Source organism: Pangasianodon hypophthalmus, chromosome 5 (genome assembly GCF_027358585.1).
Source record: "Pangasianodon hypophthalmus isolate fPanHyp1 chromosome 5, fPanHyp1.pri, whole genome shotgun sequence".
Classification (NCBI taxonomy): domain Eukaryota; kingdom Metazoa; phylum Chordata; class Actinopteri; order Siluriformes; family Pangasiidae; genus Pangasianodon; species Pangasianodon hypophthalmus.
Window position 1 is genome coordinate 5324113 of NC_069714.1, and position 21834 is coordinate 5345946.

General features: G+C 38.2%; 1 long non-coding RNA gene across 1 annotated transcript in view; it reads left to right on the top strand.

The window, feature by feature from the left end:
* Positions 1-21834, top strand: part of LOC113535012 (uncharacterized) — a 31414-nt gene that overhangs the window by 5287 nt on the left and 4293 nt on the right. The window contains exon 2 of the long non-coding RNA XR_003403553.3: positions 16331-16383. This is a non-coding gene — a long non-coding RNA (uncharacterized LOC113535012). The remainder of the gene's footprint in view (positions 1-16330; positions 16384-21834) is intronic.

Below are 21834 nucleotides of genomic sequence, written 5' to 3' on the forward strand. Positions count from 1 at the left end.
TTGGGCTATGTAACTAACTAACTAATAATATTACTTACTTAATATTAAAATTCCCTTTGGAGTGTGTATGTGTGAGAGATAGATGACAAGCAATTAAATTATCTTGTTCACTCATATCAGAGTGAAATCCTGGCACAAATGTGGCAAATGAATGCAGCATTATACACTTAAGAGCCACAACACCATATTAATGCTAGTTAGGACCCCTTTTGCTCTCAGAACAGCTTCAGCTCTTCATGGCATGAATTCCTCAAGGTGTTGGAAACATCCCTTTGAGATTCTGGTCCATGTTGACCTGATTGCATCACATAATCACTGCAGATTCATCTCCGCGAATCTCCCCTACCACCTCATCACATCCAAACCATTCTGCTACGGATAAAAATGTAGTCACAAGATAAAACAACCAATTTAGCAATGCTTTAACCAGTTAAGCGGCAAATTGTGCATGATCCTGCACAACAGAACCCAGAATATTTTATTTGTAATAAACTACAAGGTGTACGATGAATTTCTGTTGGTGCTGCCGTCAAAACATGTTCATGTGTATAGGAATATAATACATTTTTAAAAAATGCATAGCACATAATGTGTACATAACTCTCACTACGTTTAGTGTTTAAAGTGTACGTTTTGACGGTACATAAAGATTAAATGTGTTAAATTAAAGGGTTCACTGGTTTGTTCCGCTGAGTGAGTCTTTAAATGTTTCGTGCAAACCTATACAACAGAGTGTTACTCATAAAGTGTTTCAAGTAGAGCTCATTTATCTAAGTAAGAAGAACTGCTGAAGAATAATTATTTCTAAAAGTGCACTGTATTTATCTATACACTATTCAGCCATAACATTTAAACCCACTGACAGGTGAAGTGAATAACATTGATTATATCAGTACAATGGCACTTATCAAGGGGTGGGATATATTAGGCATTAAGTGAACAGTCAGTTTTTGAAGTTGATGTGCTGGAAGCAGAAAAATGGGCAAGCGTAAGGATGTGAGTGACTTTGACAAGCGCCAAATTGTGATGGCTAGATGACTGGGTCAGAGCTTCTCCAAAATGGCAGGTGTTGTGGGGTGTTCCCAGTATGCAGTGGTTAGTACCTACCAAAAGTGGTTCAAGGAGGAACAACCGGTGAACCGGCGACAGGGTCATGGGAGCCCAAGCCTCACGGATGCGCACGTATATTTATACTACATCACTGATGTCAGTGAAATTAACTGCATTACTTTTTATAACCTGATGAGAAGACCACAATTCAGCACACACAGTGTCCACTAGTCTCCGTAGGTCCTTTAAGGAGCGACAACTATTTAAAGTTTTAACCCGAATATGGGTTTGACCTGAAAATACAGTTCTGCCTGCATTCAAAATTCAGCCATGAGCGAAATATGTTGACTGTGTTGCCGCACACATTCAGGGTATTAGCGTTTAGCAGTCTTTCCACAGCACAAGATTAGTCTTTTTCCAATTTGAGCCTCCATCCTGCTTGCTGGAAGACATCAAGACTAAATGAAACATGAAAAAGTCAGCAACGGTGATGCTCGGCAGAACACTTTTCACACATTCCTGGCTTGTCTTGGAGTGTTATATCAATTCGGCGCTGCATTCTGCTTATTTTAGATCGTGGATTGATGGAAATAACATGGTCTTCTGTTCATCTTTTCATTTTGCTTCAAATCTGTCATTATACAAAGCAAAGTGCCAACTCTTCAGTCTATATTTGCATCTCACCATCTCATGGTGCTGGGAGGGATGAGTGGGAGGCAGAATAATGTTACTCTACACCAGAGCACAGTGGGAGTTCTGGATATGTGCAACGATACACTGAGAATAGTGATGAAGAAAAACTTTTGACATTTACTAGATGATGAAAAACAGTGCTCTATCATCTGGTATTGTATGCTGTATCTACAACAAGGAAGTGCACTTTTCATCAAACCAATAAGAAAAATTTGAAATTTTGTCCACGGTTATATAATAGGTTTGGAATAAACCCTTCTCCTCTGTCTGGAAGGGGGAATTTCCTCTTGAGTCTTGCAGTCGATGGTTTTTCTACCTCAGCCGCCTCTCTTCTGGCGGCTTAAATGCCAACCGAGGCTGCTGGGATGGCGGCCACAGACCACCGAGGAGAACAGAGTAATTTCACAGAGGGAGGCGAAGGAAACACGGGCCAAGGTTTAGGCTACAAAGCTCCTGGTGCATGCTTTGGTCTACATCCAGAAGCCCTTGATTGGCTGTTTACAGCCTGAGCCGTATGCTTCCCTACAACACTGAGATCATAACCCTCTTTATAGGCTGAATTTTGTTCCACTTGAATGCAGGGCGTAGTTTATCATTATATTAACGCCAGACAATGTAGATCTGCAAGATACCAAAGCAGTCGAGCATTTCCCATTTGGTGATTATTTGGACAGATGTGGAAAAAAAGAGTCGAATCTTCATACTGATGTAACCCGCTTTTATTGCACTCGTGGTAACAATGTCCTAATAGACAGTAAAATAAAGCATTACTGGTTTTTAAGCATTTGTAACCAAATGTCCTGATAATACAGCTGTTGAGAATTAAACAATGTTCTGCCACTCATAGATAAGGCTTTAATTGAGGTAAAAGGAGTTCACCACCAAATATTATTCGCTCAAATATTACAATTTGATGGAAATTTAAATCATAGCATGGCACGATTGTTATTATAATGATTGCGGAATACAGTGTTATACCGCTTTGTAGAGAAATGCTTTCATTTCAAAATTTTAAAATGTTAACTTCTGTGTACAATTACTCATCAAAGCAAACTGTGTATATTTTGCTAGTTGAATATCTTTACTGTCTCAGATTTGTTTTTTGTTTCCTAGACATGAATAAGATGATATTTTAATATCATTATGATACCAGAACTGAAAGCCAAGCAATCCTGAAAATGTAATATCTGGCCACACAGGTAGTGAGTTAAATGAAGCCCTTGGGGTAGAAACACACACCGCATATCAAAAACCTTTAATTACATTTGGATTATATCGACGTCACATACTTCATATAATAACACATAAATTGAACCATACTGTTCCTATTTCGTTGGGACCCATTACATTGACTCTGCAATCACATCCTGCTTCCTGTGGCTACCTTGATATTCGTTAGACAAACGACATTATTTCATTACTGAAATGTAGTTTTTTTTTTTAAAACTGTTAAATAAAATTTGTCAGCACCTTAAATTACAATAACCAATTTTTTTTTACCTATAAATTGTTTATTAGTACTTATTCTACAAACTCTAAGATGGAGGCTAATTTATTGTTGAACCCCAACTCTTGGTTTATGTTACAGCAAGAAAAGTGAGTAAGGTATGGTTCTATAATTTGATGGAAACTGCGTAAAGGTAGTAACACACCATCATGTAAAAGATGTAATGCACTTTTACATTGCTTTATTGAAAAAAAACCTTTAATATCAAAATTGTATTTGCTCCTCCAGTTAAGGTGCGCTTAACTCTAGTTATTAAAACTAAATCCCTTACAGAGAAACAAATATATTGAAAACTTAATCACATTTTTATGGTTCAAGACAGTTCAGTATAATAAAGTATTGTTCCCACGTTGCATGCACACATGAAAGACATGAGGTTCCACCTCCTAACTATAGGCATCAAGAATGATGCAGATTACCAAATAAATACATTTTCACAAAATTGAAATTGTTTTTGATCAATAAAAATATAGCTAGTCATACTCATAGCTGTCATTTTTTCAGGTAGAGATCCATTTGAAGGTGGATCCATGCTGATGATGTGGAATGCATGAAGAGGCATCAAGGATTTCCCAGTCTCATTTCTATTTAAATTACACAGTAAAATATTCACATTCATGATGCAGCATGAGTCAAATGAGGAAAGACATGCAAGCAATGCAGCAGTGGAAGACTCTGAGGGCATCATAAGATGTAATCAATCATGCCTAATTCATTATACATTAATGTATTAAATATTCAGATCAGGTTGCAAACTTGATTATTGTGATGAATCCATTGGATATTTATGGCTAAACAATGAAGTTTTTCATGTTTAATATTTGCGGAATAAATAATCCATGTGATATTACAATATCAGTACCATCATGGATAATCATGTTAGGGAGAAAATGATGTGTAGCACTGAATCCTATTTGGGTTTTGATTTTGTAATATTTGCAGAAATTTCAAACGGCTGTCACATCATCAGGTGACATGTGGTGCATCACACTCCTGACCTCGAGCTACTGTCTGTGTGGAGTTTCTGTTTCTGTTTCATGTTCTCCCTGTGTCTGAGTGGCTTTCCTTCAGGTCCTTCAATGAGTGTGTGAATGTGTATGTGTGCCTTGAGATGGACTGGTGTGTCCCATTCAGGGTGTGTCCCCTGTGGCCAGAGTTTCCTGAAGGGGATCCACCATGACCCTAACCATTATAAATTGATCACTAAAGACAAATGACAAATGAACAAATGTCAATTTCTTTGGATGTCTAAAAAAACCAAAGACAAAGTTCTTCATATCTGACTATCCTCATTGATCAGTAGTTTGAACTGTGTCCTCTTGCCAACCTTTGAGTCCAGTGTGTATTTCTACCTGGTTTTGATTATTTCTGGATTGTAATTTGGCTTTGTTAGTACTGGGTGTAAGGATGATTTTCATTTTTGAACTTCAGCAAGTATATGGATAAAAATTTGGTATGTGCATTTTAGACTGTGGTATTCAAATCCCTTTTTTAGCAATCATCGTACATTGCACGTCAGGTCTACATCATGTGTATTTTTGAGACAAGACTAGTCAGATTCATGAGTCCTAATATGGTTTCATATACCTAACTCTAAAGACATCTACTGTATGTCTACATATGGTGCTTTTTGATACCTATGTTTAACAGTCAATAAATATATGTGGTGTTTTATATCTAATTTTATTTTTAGCACAAATAGGACTATTGTAGGGAAAAATAGGGAATATTGTAGTTTTTAATATGTCAGGTGTTTGTATAAAAGGCTAAACCTATAAAAAAAAAGAAAAAAGAAAGAAATACTGCTATTTAAAGTATAACTAACTTCAGTCTTGAAAAACAAACAGGAAATAAATAAAAATCCAGAACTTCTTTGGAGTGCTTGCTTAAAATCTAGATAAAATAAAACAAGAAAACTGCAGTTCACTCCTTAACTGCGAAGCTACAAGTGGATTTGTAATCGCTGTCCATGACAAGACATTACTGAGCAATATTTAAGATTGCTAATGTCACAGATAACATCACAAACCTCAGCAGTTAAGAGTGTAGATAATAGGCAAGATTCAGTTAAGTTCAGAGGAAAGGAAGGTTTGTAATGTCTTTTGATATTTGTTTATTTGTGTTTTTGGCTTTGGAAAAGTTCTACATGGAATCTTTTATGATATGGAACAACTAGGGTCTCCCATATGCACCAACTGAACAATACTTTTCTAAGACTTTTTCCTAAGACCATCTTACGGTTTATTGCACTACAACTAATTGGACAATTGGATGATTAGCTGTTTATTGACCTGTGTTAGTTCATGTAGAAGAGAGGTAATAAAAGAGTCTAGGGTAGAACAGCTGAAAAAATGCTTCCAGCAGAACATAATTGGTATATGTAAACAGCAAGTGGAGCTGTGTTCTCGTACTGTAATTTGGTTGAAATGTAAATCATAGCATGGTTATAATGGTGATAATAGTAGTGTCTATCAACAGCAGGATCAAAGAAGAAAGCATCAGATATGTCAACATACAGAGAGTGCTATGGCACAGATATACTGTATTAAAGACTATTATTAAGAGATGAATAAGGTCATACCAATATGACCTTAGAAAATGTAGAACATGTAGAAAGGGCAGGGTACAGCATACTAAAATGTGAAAATTAAATTGTAATGTCTGTAGAAATTTCATGTATTTTCAAAGTTGTCACAAAAGATGTGGCAATATTAATCCATACTAGAGTAATGGAAAGTGGAACTGCTTGTTAATCTCAAGCATACAAACTCTGCTGTGGAACATGGTGCAGTCATGGCTTTGGCATAATGCCGCGGGGAACTGACCTAGTTCTCTTTATCGACAGTACCATCTGGATGAATTATGAAGCTTACACAAGCTCAGCACCGGACATATCTTCACCTTGTAGTGGGGCAACGACAAAAAATATGCTGCTAAAGCAACTATGGGGTTTTTAATGCCAAAATTTGACTTGCCATGTGAATCCTTTGGCCTCAACATGAATATTGAGGACAAGACAGTAAAGCAAAAAGAACCTGGTTGAATTATAGACTTGGCAAAACAGGAAAGATCTCAGGAAAGTCTCGCAACATAGACCTGTAGAATTTGCTGTCTGGTATGTTTTACCAATATGTATGGCCAAGAAATATGGCCTACTTTCTCTGAAAGAGGCAGCTTGACTGACATGGCAGACAACTTACCAAAGACTTTTTCCTGTTGACAAACACGTAAGATTTCATTTACTCACTGCTAACTGATTCTGTAAACTTTTGCCAGTCCACTCCAAAAAGCTCATTGTGCCTCAGTGTTGAAAAGTTTGTTTTTTTGGCTCAAAATCAGGCATGTAACCAAAGAAAGAAGTGCAGAGGGCCAAACTGTAACCTTCAAGATCCTGAAGCTTGTGACCAGAAAAGTGCACAAAGGACACTATGCTTGACTAAAACTTAGAATTTCCAACCTCATAGTGGGGGAAAAAAAACAAAGAAAATCCCCCCCTAAACTCAGAATTCCTACACGGAAAGGTGGGAAGGTCTCCTCAACCCCGAGTTCAGCAAGTGACATCAAATTAACATGGCTGCTCACAGCACCAACAGTAAAAAAGTATCACTTCTTAACTTTTTAATGAGTTATACTGTGTATGTGCATACAAGTACTTGCTTTAGACCAATCAACATACAGACATGTATGTTAATTCTTGTTAATTCTATAACAATGACTATAAAGTTCGCTGTGTTGAGGAGGTAAATATACGTCATGGGCCTGAAGCTGAAACTACTGGTAGAGTGATTAGCATCTAGTGATGCCTGACTTATATATAGTAGTACAGTTACTGAAATCATTGTGTACAAATGATTTACAACCAAATACTAAACCCCACAACATTGTGTCATTTATCCAATTATTTTTGGTCACATGAAATAGAAGGAAGTTGTGTATAAAATGAGCAGCTGCTTAAATGGTTCCTCCAATACAGAATAAAATACCCTACAAATAAATCAGACATTTTGCAGTGACTGTTTTATATCAAATGCAATGTTCTGTTGTACTGAGCCTAGAAATCAAACTAATGCTCATCATTAAATATAAAGCATTACATGTTGGGTAACATTCACCTAATATGGACTTAGATTTTGAAATCATTCTAAACTCTACTGGGTGTTTTGGTTTCAACAGTTTCTGTTTCCACTCAACAAAGACTAAGTTCTAATAATACATTTATGCAGATTGTGACCATCAAATATATGCATGTCCTTTAGAGCTCCTTGTTTTAGACAGGTTTGGCCTGCAGGAGTATTCAAATAGGGTGTGAGGTTGTGGTTTGTATCTTCATAGCCTTTGGTTATGTGGATCCCATGCTCACAGAGATATGAGATGGCTGTTGTTACTGTGTAACGGGTGTAACTGGGACCAAGGACTATCCCCTGTGCCCACCGGTGCATCCAGCATGGGTCTGTTTTATCTCCAAAGAGAACCACGGCTCTCTGAGGCAACACTGGAGGTGACACTGGAGTCGGCACCTAGGGCATTTCAGAGCATTAACATAAAAAAGTCAACCTAGATGTGTTGCAAATATCATATTGGCTAAAACTGGATGAAATGTCCTTTGAGAACTTTTTAATCGCTACTCGCAAGACTAAATATTTGTCAATGGACAATTATTCAGATAAAAAAAAAAACATAATTCAAAAGGTAATTAAAGCCTATAGACCAGCACATATAAATCTTGTTGAAAAAATGTTTACGTGAATCTTTTATGGTAGTAAGCACTTTACATGCTTTGTGTGAACAATGTATATTCATTTGAAGCATAAAAAACAGTGGTGTAGAAACAGCATGTTCTTCTACGTCATGTCTAAAACATTTAAGTCGGGGAGGGAGGGCGAGGGGGTGAAGCTTGCCTAGGGCACCAAATGTGTTAGGCCCAGTACTGAGTAAGAAATATTAATGATATCTAAACACTAGAGGATTAAAGTTATTCACAAGCATGACCCTGCTTAATCCCCCAACTCCCGTGCCTCTCCCCACTTAAGCCATATTGATTCTCCAATAACAGTTCTCTCTCTCATTTATCTCAAGGCCACACTTAATCAGGACGGTGACCTCTGTAGCTCGTCAGTGTTGGAAATTCCACACTTACTATGGACTGTAGTTTTTATTTTAATGTTTTCCTTCTCATCAGACGTCCGGTATGGAGGCTCTAATGTTTTCCTGTTCGGCAATTGGTCTCACCTGGTGCAACAGGAGAGCTGCCAAATCTGAAGGCTGATCTCACTAATCTAAACAAGAGGCCTACATAATCGCTTTCACCCCTCACAATTGATACAATCACCCTGGACACTCTCCAAGCCCTTATTGTTCCAACTTCTGTCAAAGAGTTTGTGTGCGTTGCATATGACACCAACTGTTTCCAACCTCTTGCAAATTCTGTCCCCAAATGTCGCAGCACCATCTCCCTCTGCTCGCCACTTGATTGGAGTTTCGATACATTCATTTGGTTATGGCTGTTGGTGTGGAAAGTGGAAATCAAACTTCCCCAATGTCTTTGGGGAAGTAAACAATCAGATACCTTGTTCACTATTTTGTAATTTGTGTTTTATCTGTCTGCTTAGCTAGCTAGCATGCTCAGTTTTACTAGCAAGCTACATAGAAACCTAAATCACCCAGTTTTTCTTCTGGTTCTCATCAATCATGAAGAACACCAAACTACTCTTGTCTAAATGGCAAGAGCAAGAAGGCAGACAGACTCATTTGCATGAAGTTGAGCCCTGCGGAACTTGTTGTTACTGCTTAGTGAGGCAGATTTCACCGCACAGCAATCATCATGCACTGCATTGATCTCACCATTGAAATGCAGTGCAGTGCAGCAAATTTCTTGCAAGCGGAACTGTTCAGTAACACTGATATAAAATCAGAAAATAGACATGTTTTATCAGTGCTAGGCAAATCCAGGTTATCTGACAGACACTGACTGTATTTTTCACCCAAGTGTCAATGGTATAGGTTCTGAGATGCTGCTTCGAATGAAAGGGAAAGAAAACAATAGAAACCATCTCTGCATTTCATACGGTATCACACTATATAATCACTGCCATTTTTAGGACCAAATAGGGACCATTTTCATTTATACTGATAATTGATTGCCATAATACACTTCACTACTGCAGTGCAGCACATTCTCCCTGCTTTGGGACAGCTTAAAAGTTTTTTCTTATCATTAGCACAAGTTAGTTAGCTAATATCAAGTCACACTCCTAACAATGACACATGGTTTTTCTCTCCTCCTGAGGAAACTCTGGGATCTTTTACCCACCCGGTAGGCTTCTGTGCACTTCGGTGAAAACACAGATTTGGTTTTCTGCCAGTTTAAGTGGAATCAGCAGTTCATGGGAAAGTACATAAGAACCACAGTCTATTTTAAGCTTTCATGAAGTACCATTTCTTCTATTCCAAAGTAAGACGAGTAATTTTAGCCAAATTTCACCTCTAGTTACGTTTATGTTGTGCAGCAAAGCCAGAAATTTGGTCCCAAATATGGCAACTGCAACAGAAAAATCATTTTTTTGATTATTTGATTATTTTCAACATCATTTGTGTTCATCAAAATGCAAAACCAGAAAGTGAATTATCTGTTCCATCTCTGAAAAAATGAATTGGACATTGCTTCATGATATGATGTGAGACTGTTCACACTCATAGCCATTTGTGTTTATAGTAACTACCTTCTAGTGTGCCAGAAGGTGCAGATTTCATCAGATTAATAACAGAGCATTTAGATAACACTAGGTTTAAAAAAGAAACTTTTTCTTTTTGTTAAATAATTTATTTGGTTTTTTTTAGCTTTATATTCAATATATTTTATATTTGTACAGCTGTAGGCTGCAGCTGCAACTTCTCTAGTCATGAAGCACAGTCATTTCACAGGTCTCTGTTAGCCAACAAGACTGTAAGTAGCTGGCTTTCCAATGTAGGAAGGAAAATTTTTACCCTGTCCAAAACATTAGTGCTTTGCTCAGCACATTTCCTACTTATTTGTCTCAAAGAAAACGACTTCAGTAATTTTGCCGGGCAAAGCAAGAAAGCTGTAGGCCTGCTGAAAAAAAAATGCTGTGCCAATGCTGTTTTTCCGCAAAAGGGCAGTAAACCTTAAACTGGTGTGTATTACTGGGAGGGAAAATGTAGTTTGATGCAGAGCAGAGGGGATATATACAATATATGCACAAAAGTTTGTGGACACCTGACCATCACACACATATGTGGTTCTTCCCCAAACTGTTGCCACAAAAAAACTGGAAGCACACAATTGTATAGAATGTCTTTGTATGCTGGAGCATTAAAATTTCCCTTCGCTGGAACTAAGAGGCCCAAACCTGTTCCAGCATGACAATGCCCCTGTGCACAAAGCGAGCTCCATGAAGACATGGTGTGTGAAGGTTGGAGTGGAAGAACTCGAGTGTCCTGCACAGAGCCCTGACCTCAACCCCACTGAACACCTTTGGGATGAACTGGAACTGGACTCCTTACCCAACATCAGCGCCTGATCTCACTAATGCTCTTGTAGCTGAATGATCACAAATCCCCACAGCCACGCTCCAAAATCTAGTGGAAAGCCTTCCCAGAAGAGTGGAGCTTATTATCACATCAAAGGGGGAATAAATCTGGAATGGGATTTACAAAAAGCATATATAGGTGTGATGTTCAGGTGTCCACAAACTTTTGACCATATAGTGTACCATTACATATTCCACCATGTTTGTGTACAAGAGACTATAGCCATCATTTTTAGTTACAAGATTATTTATTGCAGCCTGCTAGTCACTCTCATTCTGTATTCTGTTATATGATTTCTGAGGACTTCAACTAATGTTAACAGTTACCTGCTAATGAATGTATCCAAATTCACCACCAATCCAGGATCCAACAAAAATCCCTATTCAGTCCAGTCCAGACATTAGCTCACTCTCACTTATTTGCCTATTGAACTCACCTGTTTCCTGTTAACCCTCATTTATTTCTGTGTATTTACGCCACTCCGCTATCTTCAGCTGTCTTTCTGAGGTTTTCGCATTTGTTTCCCTATTATTCCTTATATTTGACGTTTTCTATTCTGTCCTGATTTGATTTTGATTGCCCTGCATTGCTTTGTTTGCCCAGCAATCAACCCCTGGCTGTAATTGAGTCGTTTTGATTTATATTTTTGATTGATTGTGCATTTTCATGCAGCCATTTTAAGTGATTCTCTGAAAGGAAGTTGACTTGTATTAGTCTCTCAGATCCTAGTCAGCTAAACGTGCAACAGGCATTGATTATGCTGCAAGTCATTGGGATAATGGTAACAAATAAATGCTGTCATAAATAACAAGCCCACATACCTATGTCAAACAAATGTAGTTAATCATAACTAACATCCTTGTTGTCAATCCAGTTGTACTTGGGAACAAACAGATTTTCCTAACTCATATCTTAATACATTTTTGTGTTTGCAGTTTCATAAAGTTTGAGAGGTCATTTTCTTCTTTTCTTAGGTCCTTACTGGAGAAATTGGACTTGTTAGCAGCCAGTAAAGCCATATTAATAGAATCGGGCTGATTTTGAGGCCAATCACCACTCCCAGTGGCCCTAAAAGGATGAAAACTCTGGATGCGAAATCTATCGTTTGTGTCCCGTTTTCAACATTGATTTTGATCGTATAAATATCATAGTATGGAACAAGCATAATTTTGAGTTAATTGTGCTTCAGGCTAAGGAAAGTAAAAGTTCAACATCTTGAATATTTAATATTCATATGTTGAAGCATGTTTTCAGACAACACTCTAATGGATTTGATCTAAAATGGATCATAAGGTTTTGCACAAACTTGGAGTTCATGCCCGCTCGAGTGCACACTGTCATTAAAGCAAAAGGGGGACAAACAAAAGACTAAGAAACTCTGAAATTCATGTAAATATTTAAAGATTCTACTTTATTCTACTCAAGCTGTTGTCAATGATATAATTTGTAATGAAAATTGTTGCATTAAATTGGATAAGAATGCAGAATAAAAGCATTTTCATTAGTGGTATATACCGTATATTCATTGCAAGAGTAGAACCAACATGAGCGCACTGGTACTGGAAAATATATTAAACGTCACTCTTTGTAGCAGCACTTCAGCCCAATGCAGGCCATAGCAAAACTGTGAATCACTGGTGGCACGTTCTCTGTCAAGTGCTGGATATTGTCTCCATTCTGCAAAATCTATCATCTCAATTGTCCAGTTAGCAGACTGCTTTTTGGTAAAAACTTCCCCGCAATAAAGAGGTTCTGCAATAAATTTCCCAGTACCAATGTCATCATTTACCACCAGCCCACCCATCAAGTTGTTTAGCAGAAAAAATTGAACGCCGGATCTAGCAGTCGCCTACTCACCTGGTCCTAACAGCTTTGGCTAATGGAGCCTAGAGCAAGCAATTTGGCATTGATGGACAATCTAGCCAAGGGCCTCCATACTAAACCTATACCAGCACCAAGCTTCATCACTTTCTTCCATCTACATCCAGTGAATCGATCCATCACACCCCCACACCAAGGTTTGTACGTTCACGAGAATTAAACTCACTTTCTCCCATCCAGAAACCCACGCAGCCTTCAGGCAAGCAAGATGGGGGCTGCTTCGGCTGGTCCAGAATTGCATTTCTAGTTTGTAAGTCATTTGATCCCAGAATTTAATATACTTGGGTAAACAGGCCTGACATAACCAAAATACTATTTGTCCACTGCATAATGTTGTTTTGTAGTGTATATTTTTAGCCTTACAAAAATGAAAAAAAAAAAAAGTTTGATTCTACATAAAAAAGATAACATATTAACTTGACTGATGTCCAAGCTGGGGTGATAAGGGATGTTCAGTGTCCAGTTTTTTTACTAACCAACATGATTGCAACAAAAATAAATCAGTCTATTTCTCTGACCTTCATGGGGAAATGAGTCACTGTATTAGTTAAGGAAAAACAAAACTACAAAGATTGCAAGCGTTCAAATAAACAAACCTAATGGCATGGGTTGGCCTACATCAGCTGTAAAGAAATGGTGTCAAAGCCACCATGTGGAACTCATTATATGTCTCAGAGAGGAAATTCAGGGTGTGTGTGTGTGTGTGTGACGATAGAGTGTGTAGCGAGACTTCACTCAGGAAGCAGTATGGGTGTAATACCCCCACATGCTAACGATTACCCAAGGCTTTATCGGAACGCCTCCGAATCGGAGCCAAAAATCCAAGCGATCAGCTAAGATTTATTTACACATATTGGCCCATTTATATCTTTGGAGACTTTTGAAAAGCGCACAGGAAGCCGATTCTGCTTTCTCCATTTACAGAGAGTTTCCCTGGCTAAAATCTGAGCCCTGCATTCAAATCTAAGCTACATTAACTGGAGAAATAAGATGAGGTAGCTTTAAGTAACGTAAGTGAACCTGTTGCTGTAAAACTCATTACATGACCTCTGTAACAGGTATTACACAAGACATTACACTCAGTGGTGGTTCCAAATTTGCCAGATCTTTTTATTACCAGATATCAATCAAAATTCTCATGTGGCAAATTTTCGATTTTGAGCAGAAGCATATAAAAAATGTTCAACCCCTTAATTAACTCTCAGGAGTCTTCATTGGACCCAGTCTTGTGTTTCTGTCTTTTGTAAGTACAAACTTTTCAATAATTTCACTGTAGTTACTGAAAAAAGTCACAGTGGTTACTGAGTATTCCTCGAATCAAATTGTTTAGAATATGCTCGTTCTAACATGTTATCACTTCTGTAGTAATGGCTAGTTCACTGGAACTTGTTTGACAGATGCTGCATGTAATCTAAGATTAAAACAGATCTAAAAAGTGTTCTTTAACAAAAAAAACAACAACTTATAGTTATTCATACGGTGCACTTTTCTGTGAAAAGACATTTATTTAACCTTAATGGAAAGAGGGTCAGGTGTTAGAACTTTGTAACAGTAGGTTTTCCACCACTGGAAAGTCTTCAGGACAGAAAACTTTGCTCTTTCTGGTTTCTCAGTAACATGACAAGCTGCATTTTTGTCATATGAACTTCAAGCAAACAGAAAAAGAGGCCAGTGAGGAAGCAACTGTTTATAGTTGCTATAGCATAAGTGATAACATGAACAGACTTGTTTTCCTCAATACTACATGTAACTGTAAATGGATGAAAAAGTATGATGTGCAGTTCTTTAATAATTTTTTTAAAAAAAACTGAAATTGTTAGCAAATTGCTGGGGTAAAATTAAAGAAGACATCTTCCAGGCCTACCAGTTTTTTTGCCTGTTTATCAGCAGGAAGCCAAGTGCTAGCTTAGGTGCAGTAGGGTTAGGGTTAGGCTAAACCCTAGTTACAGATGCATCTAGTGGATGCCATGGCAGAGGGGAAAAAAAGTTCAAAAAAAGTTCAAGCTTCACCATCACTTACACTACAAACATATTAAAAAAACAACGAGTACTGGAGAGATATGAGAAATTCAAAGGGATTGAATAAAATGAAAACTGAGCTTGCTTTGCTTCTGCTTGACAGGTAATTATTTTTGCTGAATAGGTTTTGGTATAATCCTCCTCCTCATCATCATCATCATCATCAGCTTAATTTATATAGCGCTTTTCGCACAGAACAGAGCACTGAGCAAAGAAATAGCAAAGAACACATAATGTGTAGGAGGGACACTTCCTCTGAACTCTCACTGTTTTTGTATAAATAAGCTATTTTTCAAATGATTGTTGTATTAACAATGAGTCATGTTAACAAGTGAAGACTTTAAAGCTTCCATAAATGTTTTTGTTACATTTGTATAATAACGTTACATGATTTAGTAATCCATAAAAGAAGAAATTTCAAAAATTAAACGCCTGTGTCACATGATCCTAACAACAGATGCATACCGAGTTAATTCATTGGCTAAGGAGCTAGCGCTCTAGGCTGTTGATTAGAAGGTTGAGATAACACTATTGTATGCGCTGCTAACTTTCTTGATATCTACTGCTTACAGTATATGGAACAAAAGCCTGCATTCACTCTGGTACTTGATACCACACGCAGTATTGCGAACATTTATGACTTTGGAGTGAGTGGCATTGGAGAGAGGTTGGAATGGAGAGAAGAGGTTTGGATGGAATGAGCGGATGGAATCCTTCAGTGGCTAAATCTGGTACAAATTAGCAAACATGCCAACATCACTTACATCTGCTTTAATAATCACAACAATCTTGGATTTCTTTAAAGTTGTTTGATCAGCTGTCAGGAGTAGATAAAAACAACAGATTATAAGAAGTATATTGATATGTCTGTTAGACAAGCATTGTGAGCTTGGTGTTCAACCAATAATCCCAGGTGGACATTTCTAACACATATCCAACATGTACTCTGATAAAGTGCCAAAACATAAATCTGAATTCTATGAAATTGTAATTTGGTATAGTATTTCGAAGCTGTAGACAGTCATGAAGTAGCCAAGACTGTGGTCTTACAGCTCATAGACTGTGGTATTAGAGCAGGTCTTAGTGCTAATGTCTGCATGGGCTTCCTCCTCCTTCCCAAAAACATGCTGGTAGGAGGTTTGGCTAAGATGAATTGCCCTTAGGTGAGAATGAATGTGTGAATGTGTGAATGAATGAATCAGCTGTCACCCAGATGAGGATGGTTCCCTTTTGAGTCTGGTTCCTCTCAAGGTTTCTTCCTCATATCATCTCAGGGAGTTTTGCCTTGCCACCATCGCCTCTGGCTTGATCATTAGGGATAAATTTATAGATTTTAACTTTATATCTGAAATGTATATATTTCTGTAAAGCTGCTTTGTGACAAGGTCCATTGTTAAAAGCACTATACCAATAAAATTGAATTGTATTGTAATGGACTGGAATCCAGAGTTCCCAGTGTTCCCAGGATAGGCTCAGGATCCAGCATGACCCTGACCAGGAAAAGGCAGTTACTGAAGATGACTAAATGAAGTTTAGTTCTAGACATTGGATTGGTGTTTGTACTTCACTGATTAAATATATGCAATAAAGAATATACTACATGCCTGAAATTCACTTTCTCACTTTTTATAGGCACAACTCCACGCACGAACCTCAGCTCAGTGTGTGAACCAAAGCTCAGCAGGGTAAGCAAATGATCTTACACTGTAAGGCTTACCAACTGACCATAGCATCAAGGTTTTGTGTAAGAAATAAATGTAATATTTTTCAACTGGAGTAACAATGTACTATATCTGGACACAAATCTGTAGCAAACCCATGTTGCTATAGATTTTAGTAACAGAATAGCAGGCTTGATTTTTTTTTCACCACTAAGTAAGGGTCAGCTGTTGGCATTATATATATGTATATATTATTCTTCCTGACTGTGAAGCAGGGTGTGTGTGTGTATGTGTGTGTGTGTGTGATGATAAGCACTTCACGTCATGCCAAAAGTGACGATTTCCCTTGCAGACATTCTCATTAGCATTTCCAATCTCGAACACAGCAGATTTCCATACATCTGCCACTCAGGAAGTGGAACAGGCCGCGTTATCAGCCAGTCAGGTGCAAAGATTACTCCATTTCCATTCTGTCTTCCTGCAGTTGCCATGGCAGATTGATCCCCTGTCAATGAGCACTTTAATGATGGGCTCATAGAGTGGCTGAAACCTTGTTAGCCCAAAGCCAAGGCAAAAAAAATCAGTCTACATTAGCATGTGACTGTGCTATCACAGCCATAATGGCTGAGGAAACAAGCAGGATCATGTTTTCAAACCCTTTTGGCTAATTATATAAAGCTAAATACCAAGAAAAATTCAGACCCAGCTCAAAAGAGCTTCCTAGCATAGTGTATTATCTTCAGGAAAAAACAGGAGAATTAATATAGTGCAGGTTTAGTCTTTATAACACCACAAGCTGTAAACCGTTCCTACATGCTAATGCTAGCACAACCCCACTCTAATGGCGCCAACGTCATATATTCATCCATTAATCCTGATCATATTTGAAAGGTTCTCCTTGGCAAAGGCCATGTTTGTCTGGCCCATTGGGTGAAGTCACTGTTATTCCAAAATCAACTGGAGAGCACTCTGAGGCCTTCAGCTTGGGCCTAATAGGATGGCGCAGTCACATGCAATAACACTCCAGTGAAACCCGTTTATAATGAGCGCCCTTCCCAGTGACGGAGCTGTCTCTGCGGACCCATAAATGTCTGGAGGAGGGTGTGGGCCAAGTCTCTCTATAAGCTCCGGATTACTTGGGCTAGGAGTCCAATTTCATGTGAACTACAATCAAAGGGATTTTTCTGCTGGCTCTTTGAGAAACCACAGAGTGATGGATATCTCTAGACTGCCATTGAAGTTCCAGATCCAGGGAATGCTGTGTTCGAACTTCAAATTTATTTTAAAGAGAAAATATTTCCTGACTGTATGGGGGTATGACTATTTTTCGTTTTTTCTTTGTTTCAGATCAAGCTCGTCTTCCACTGACAGTGCAGAAATGTGATTTTTTTCACACTTGTCTGAAGACACTTTTAGACGCTTATGTACATGACTACAGTTTTCACTAGGATGCTGATTAATACTTCCTCCTAAAGCAGCACAAATGCCATTTCTCTGAAGAAACACAAAGTGGCTTTAACCATGAATCATCCTTGCAGAAGTTACATCATATTATAGTCTGATCCTGAGTCGTAACGTTGCTTGACTTTATGCCTGCTGCTGTTATGGCAGATGCCAAACTCTGAACATTACCATTGGTGCTGTTTTTCATTTTTCATTTTAGTGGTGTTTTGGCTCTAAGTTAGCATTTTACTGCATTTCGGTTTAACAACATCTTCGTACAATTAACCATGGAAGGTAAATAACTGTACACCAGTGTTTCTATAGTAACAGCTAATTCACAGGGACTTGTATGGCAGATGCTTTTCATAATATAAGAGTAATAATAAGCAGATTTTTTTTTTTAAATTTAATTAATATATTAACACGTCTAATGGGTGATATAGTAAAACTGTCTGTAAGAAGACGTTTATTTGTGGAAGGAGACGCCAGTGTCGGTACTTTGTGACAGTCAGAGGCTGTCCAGCACACTAGAGTCTTCAGGATAGAGGGATTTATGCTTTCTGATTTCTTGGTAGCATGACAAGCTACACTATATGGCCAAAGGTTTGTGGACACATGACCATCACAGTCGTATGTGTTCCTACACCAAACTGTTTCACCAAAGTTTGAAGAACGCAATTGTCTAGAATGTCTTTGTATACTGTAGCATTACAATTTGCCAGAGGGAGCCCTTGCCCGAGTTTTGACGCTACCCACAAGGAACACTTCCAGGGTTTTTCAGACATTTAAACAGTGCGTTCACCACACTAGGATGCGAAGTATTGTTTTCAGGACATTACCGAGCCTTTTCTCTCTGCCTTAGTGTTTTGTTGTCTTTTGTGCTTGACCCTGTTCACGTTTACGGCTTTCTGCCTTTGCCTTGTGTTTTTTGGATTTGTTTGCATCGCTGCTTGACTTCCTAGTTTATCGGACTTTGCCACCTGTTTCTCGACTACGTTTTCTGCCTGCTGTTTTGGATTATCTGCTAATGGATCCTACCCAACTCACCTCCGGCGATTCAGTACAGTTGGAGTGGAAGAACTCGAGTGTCCTGCACAGAGCCCTGACCTCAACCCCACTGAACACCTTTGGGATGAACTGGAACACCGACTGAACCCCAGACCTCCTCATCCAACATCAGTGTCTGATCTCACTAATGCTCTTGTACCTGAATGATCACAAATCCCCACAACCACGCTCCAACATCTAGTGCACTGGCAAATTGCTGTGGTATTAAAGGAATAAAAAACGTTTGGTACATATTGGGGTGGAAACAATCACACCACCTTGTCATTGATTATTTTCCTATAACAACAAGCCTTTTCATGTGAAAAAAAAAAGAAGAAGTGGTACCAAAAAAGTGGTATATGCTGTATAATGCATTATAAGTTGCATAATGTAGCACACTGGGGAGTTTTTTGGGAGTTTTTTTTTTTTTTTGAGTTTGTGTGTAGGTTGAGACTAGGAGAAAATGAAGTGTATGTAGGAGACTGTATGAGGCAGTAGACTGAGGTTATACTGCATGAGTGACATCTCGTGTGAAACTTTAATGGCAGGCAGCTGACCCCTCAAGCTGTCTTAAAGCTAATCTGCAGTTTCATAATGCACCCATTTTCACAGCACCTCCCTTCTGTGACAACTTCACTTCTGAATAATTCAGAAGAGGTCCATCCAGGCCATTCTCCAGACTCGGGCTGCGTGATGAAGACGGCTGACTTGCCTGACTGAGCTGCATCATGAAGTACATTTTAATGAGAGAACATGACTTTTTATAGCAGAATCCTTCCCGGTGTTGTGGAAGAGCTCTGAGATCAGTGCAGTGCATGGAAACAAGCTTTGTCTTTAGCTCATAATCTCTGTGGATTATACTGTTCTTTATGAATATGAATGCAATATTAAACAGATCATCATTAAAACAATTAGTTGTGAAGAAAACGGTGCCCATTTTCCTCTCTAGCATACTCTCTCCATCCTGAAGACGCCATGCTCTTGACCTTGTGTAGCTTGTCTCTATGGCAACCTTGACTTTTAAACATTTTTATGAGATTTACTGACTCACATGTGAAGAAAAATTAAAGCGGTGCCTGTCTTAGGGCCAAAAACTGAACCTCAAACTGCCATACCTTACAGCAAAAATCATTCTCAATAAACCACGGCTATTACTGGAAAATGTGCATAAAATTCTTAACCATTTAGTGACAAACAGAATATCCATTTAAAAGCAGTAAAATACAGTTGGGGATTAAAAGAGGATTAATCACTGTGATTTTCAGCTAGTTCCCTAAAGTAATATCTTTCTGGTTTTACAAAGACCTAATAAATAACACAAAATAGACACAATCAGGGCATTGTCAAAAAGATGGCATTATCAAAGTACAGGACTTAACCTTGTAGTTAATAATGAGTCAGGAGGCTAAAGTGCAGGTAACATCTGACCCAAATTTATCTGCTCAAAAGCATCTCCTAGTTTAATGTTTTATTTTGTAACTGGTTCACAAAATCATTTTCAATACATGGTATGATAATATGTAAGGCAAGTCCACTATCTGTATCTGTTAGTGATCCAAATACCTGTATCTGTATTAGAATTTAACCAGGAAGTCAATCAGCCCTTCCTTCTGTGCTTCATTCCTTCCATCCTTCCATCCATCCATCTATCAGTCCATCCAAATAAACCCAGGGATAGAAATGCCAGCAGTGTCAGCATGGTCTGTGAATTCTCACTCTCAGTTTCTCAACCTCAGCTACATCACCTGAGTTCATAATTGGTCTCAACTAGAAATGTATGTGGAATTGTTTTAATCTCGCTCATGCAGTTATTATTTTTTGTTTGTTCCTGGCCACAGTATTTTCTAATGAATTTAGTTGGTTCTATTTCCCAATATATAAAAACCTAGTAGCCGGAGACGCCTCCACTGCCAACAAGTCTAGTCTTTCTTGTTACTAATTTGTATGCCAGAAATACCCTTAAAATATAATTCAAACATAAAAGAAGCTATTGAAGAAAACTATTTCTGACATTTGACCTTGCTGTGACCTTGACCATGTTTGGATCATTTCCAAAATTGAATCAGGTCATCTCCTGGTTACAGTGATAACTCCATATAAATTGTACAAACATTCAGCCACTTGTGTTTGAGATATTACGCTTACGAGAATCTCGGGTGGACACACAGACGGACGGAAAACCCAAAAACATAATGCCACTGCTTAGTGGCAGAGGCATATCGGACCGCTTGTTCAAGCATTAAAGCAAAAAAATAAAAAATCCTGTTTGTGTAACTAGGTGTGAATAGACTGCCTCCTATTTGTGTCTTTATTTCTTTCTTTTTAAAACATATTATCTGTTCAAGCCAAATAATGTATTCATATTTGGCTGCATTCATCATATGCATATATACTACAGAGAAAACATTTATTAGTGATGATACCTGAGAACTTTCCTACTTGCTAATACTGACAGATCCCTGGTCCTACGCAAGCAACTTCATTTTTCCTCTATTTATGTTGTCAATGTTTGAAAGGTTTAAACAGTAACGGGAAAATGTTCAGCATAAGCTAAGATAATGTGCAAATATTCTGCAGATGTAACATTTATTCATACCCAGTCCTCATGTACTGCATATTTTGGTTAACTTGTCATTTTTTTTGTGAGGCAAAGACCTATAGGATGTCCCTTAACTCCTTTTCAGTCTTTATGTCTAGCATCAATCATCTGCTTTGTCTGGTAAATAGCATACCGGCCGTACCGAGGAATTTCCACCTCATTTCCAGTACGAACCGTAACAGTGGAAGAGGTCTAATCTTGTCTAATCTGTTTTTCAGAAATGGTCAGAGAATTGTAGGATCCTAAATGCAGAGGCACCAATAGGCTGATTCTGTTTTTCTGGGGATGAATTTGACACCACAAAGACGTTAATTATTTACAATCTCAGGCAGTTAATCTTATTTAAACGACTGTGAGTGGGTTGAATATTTAATGTTATGAATTTG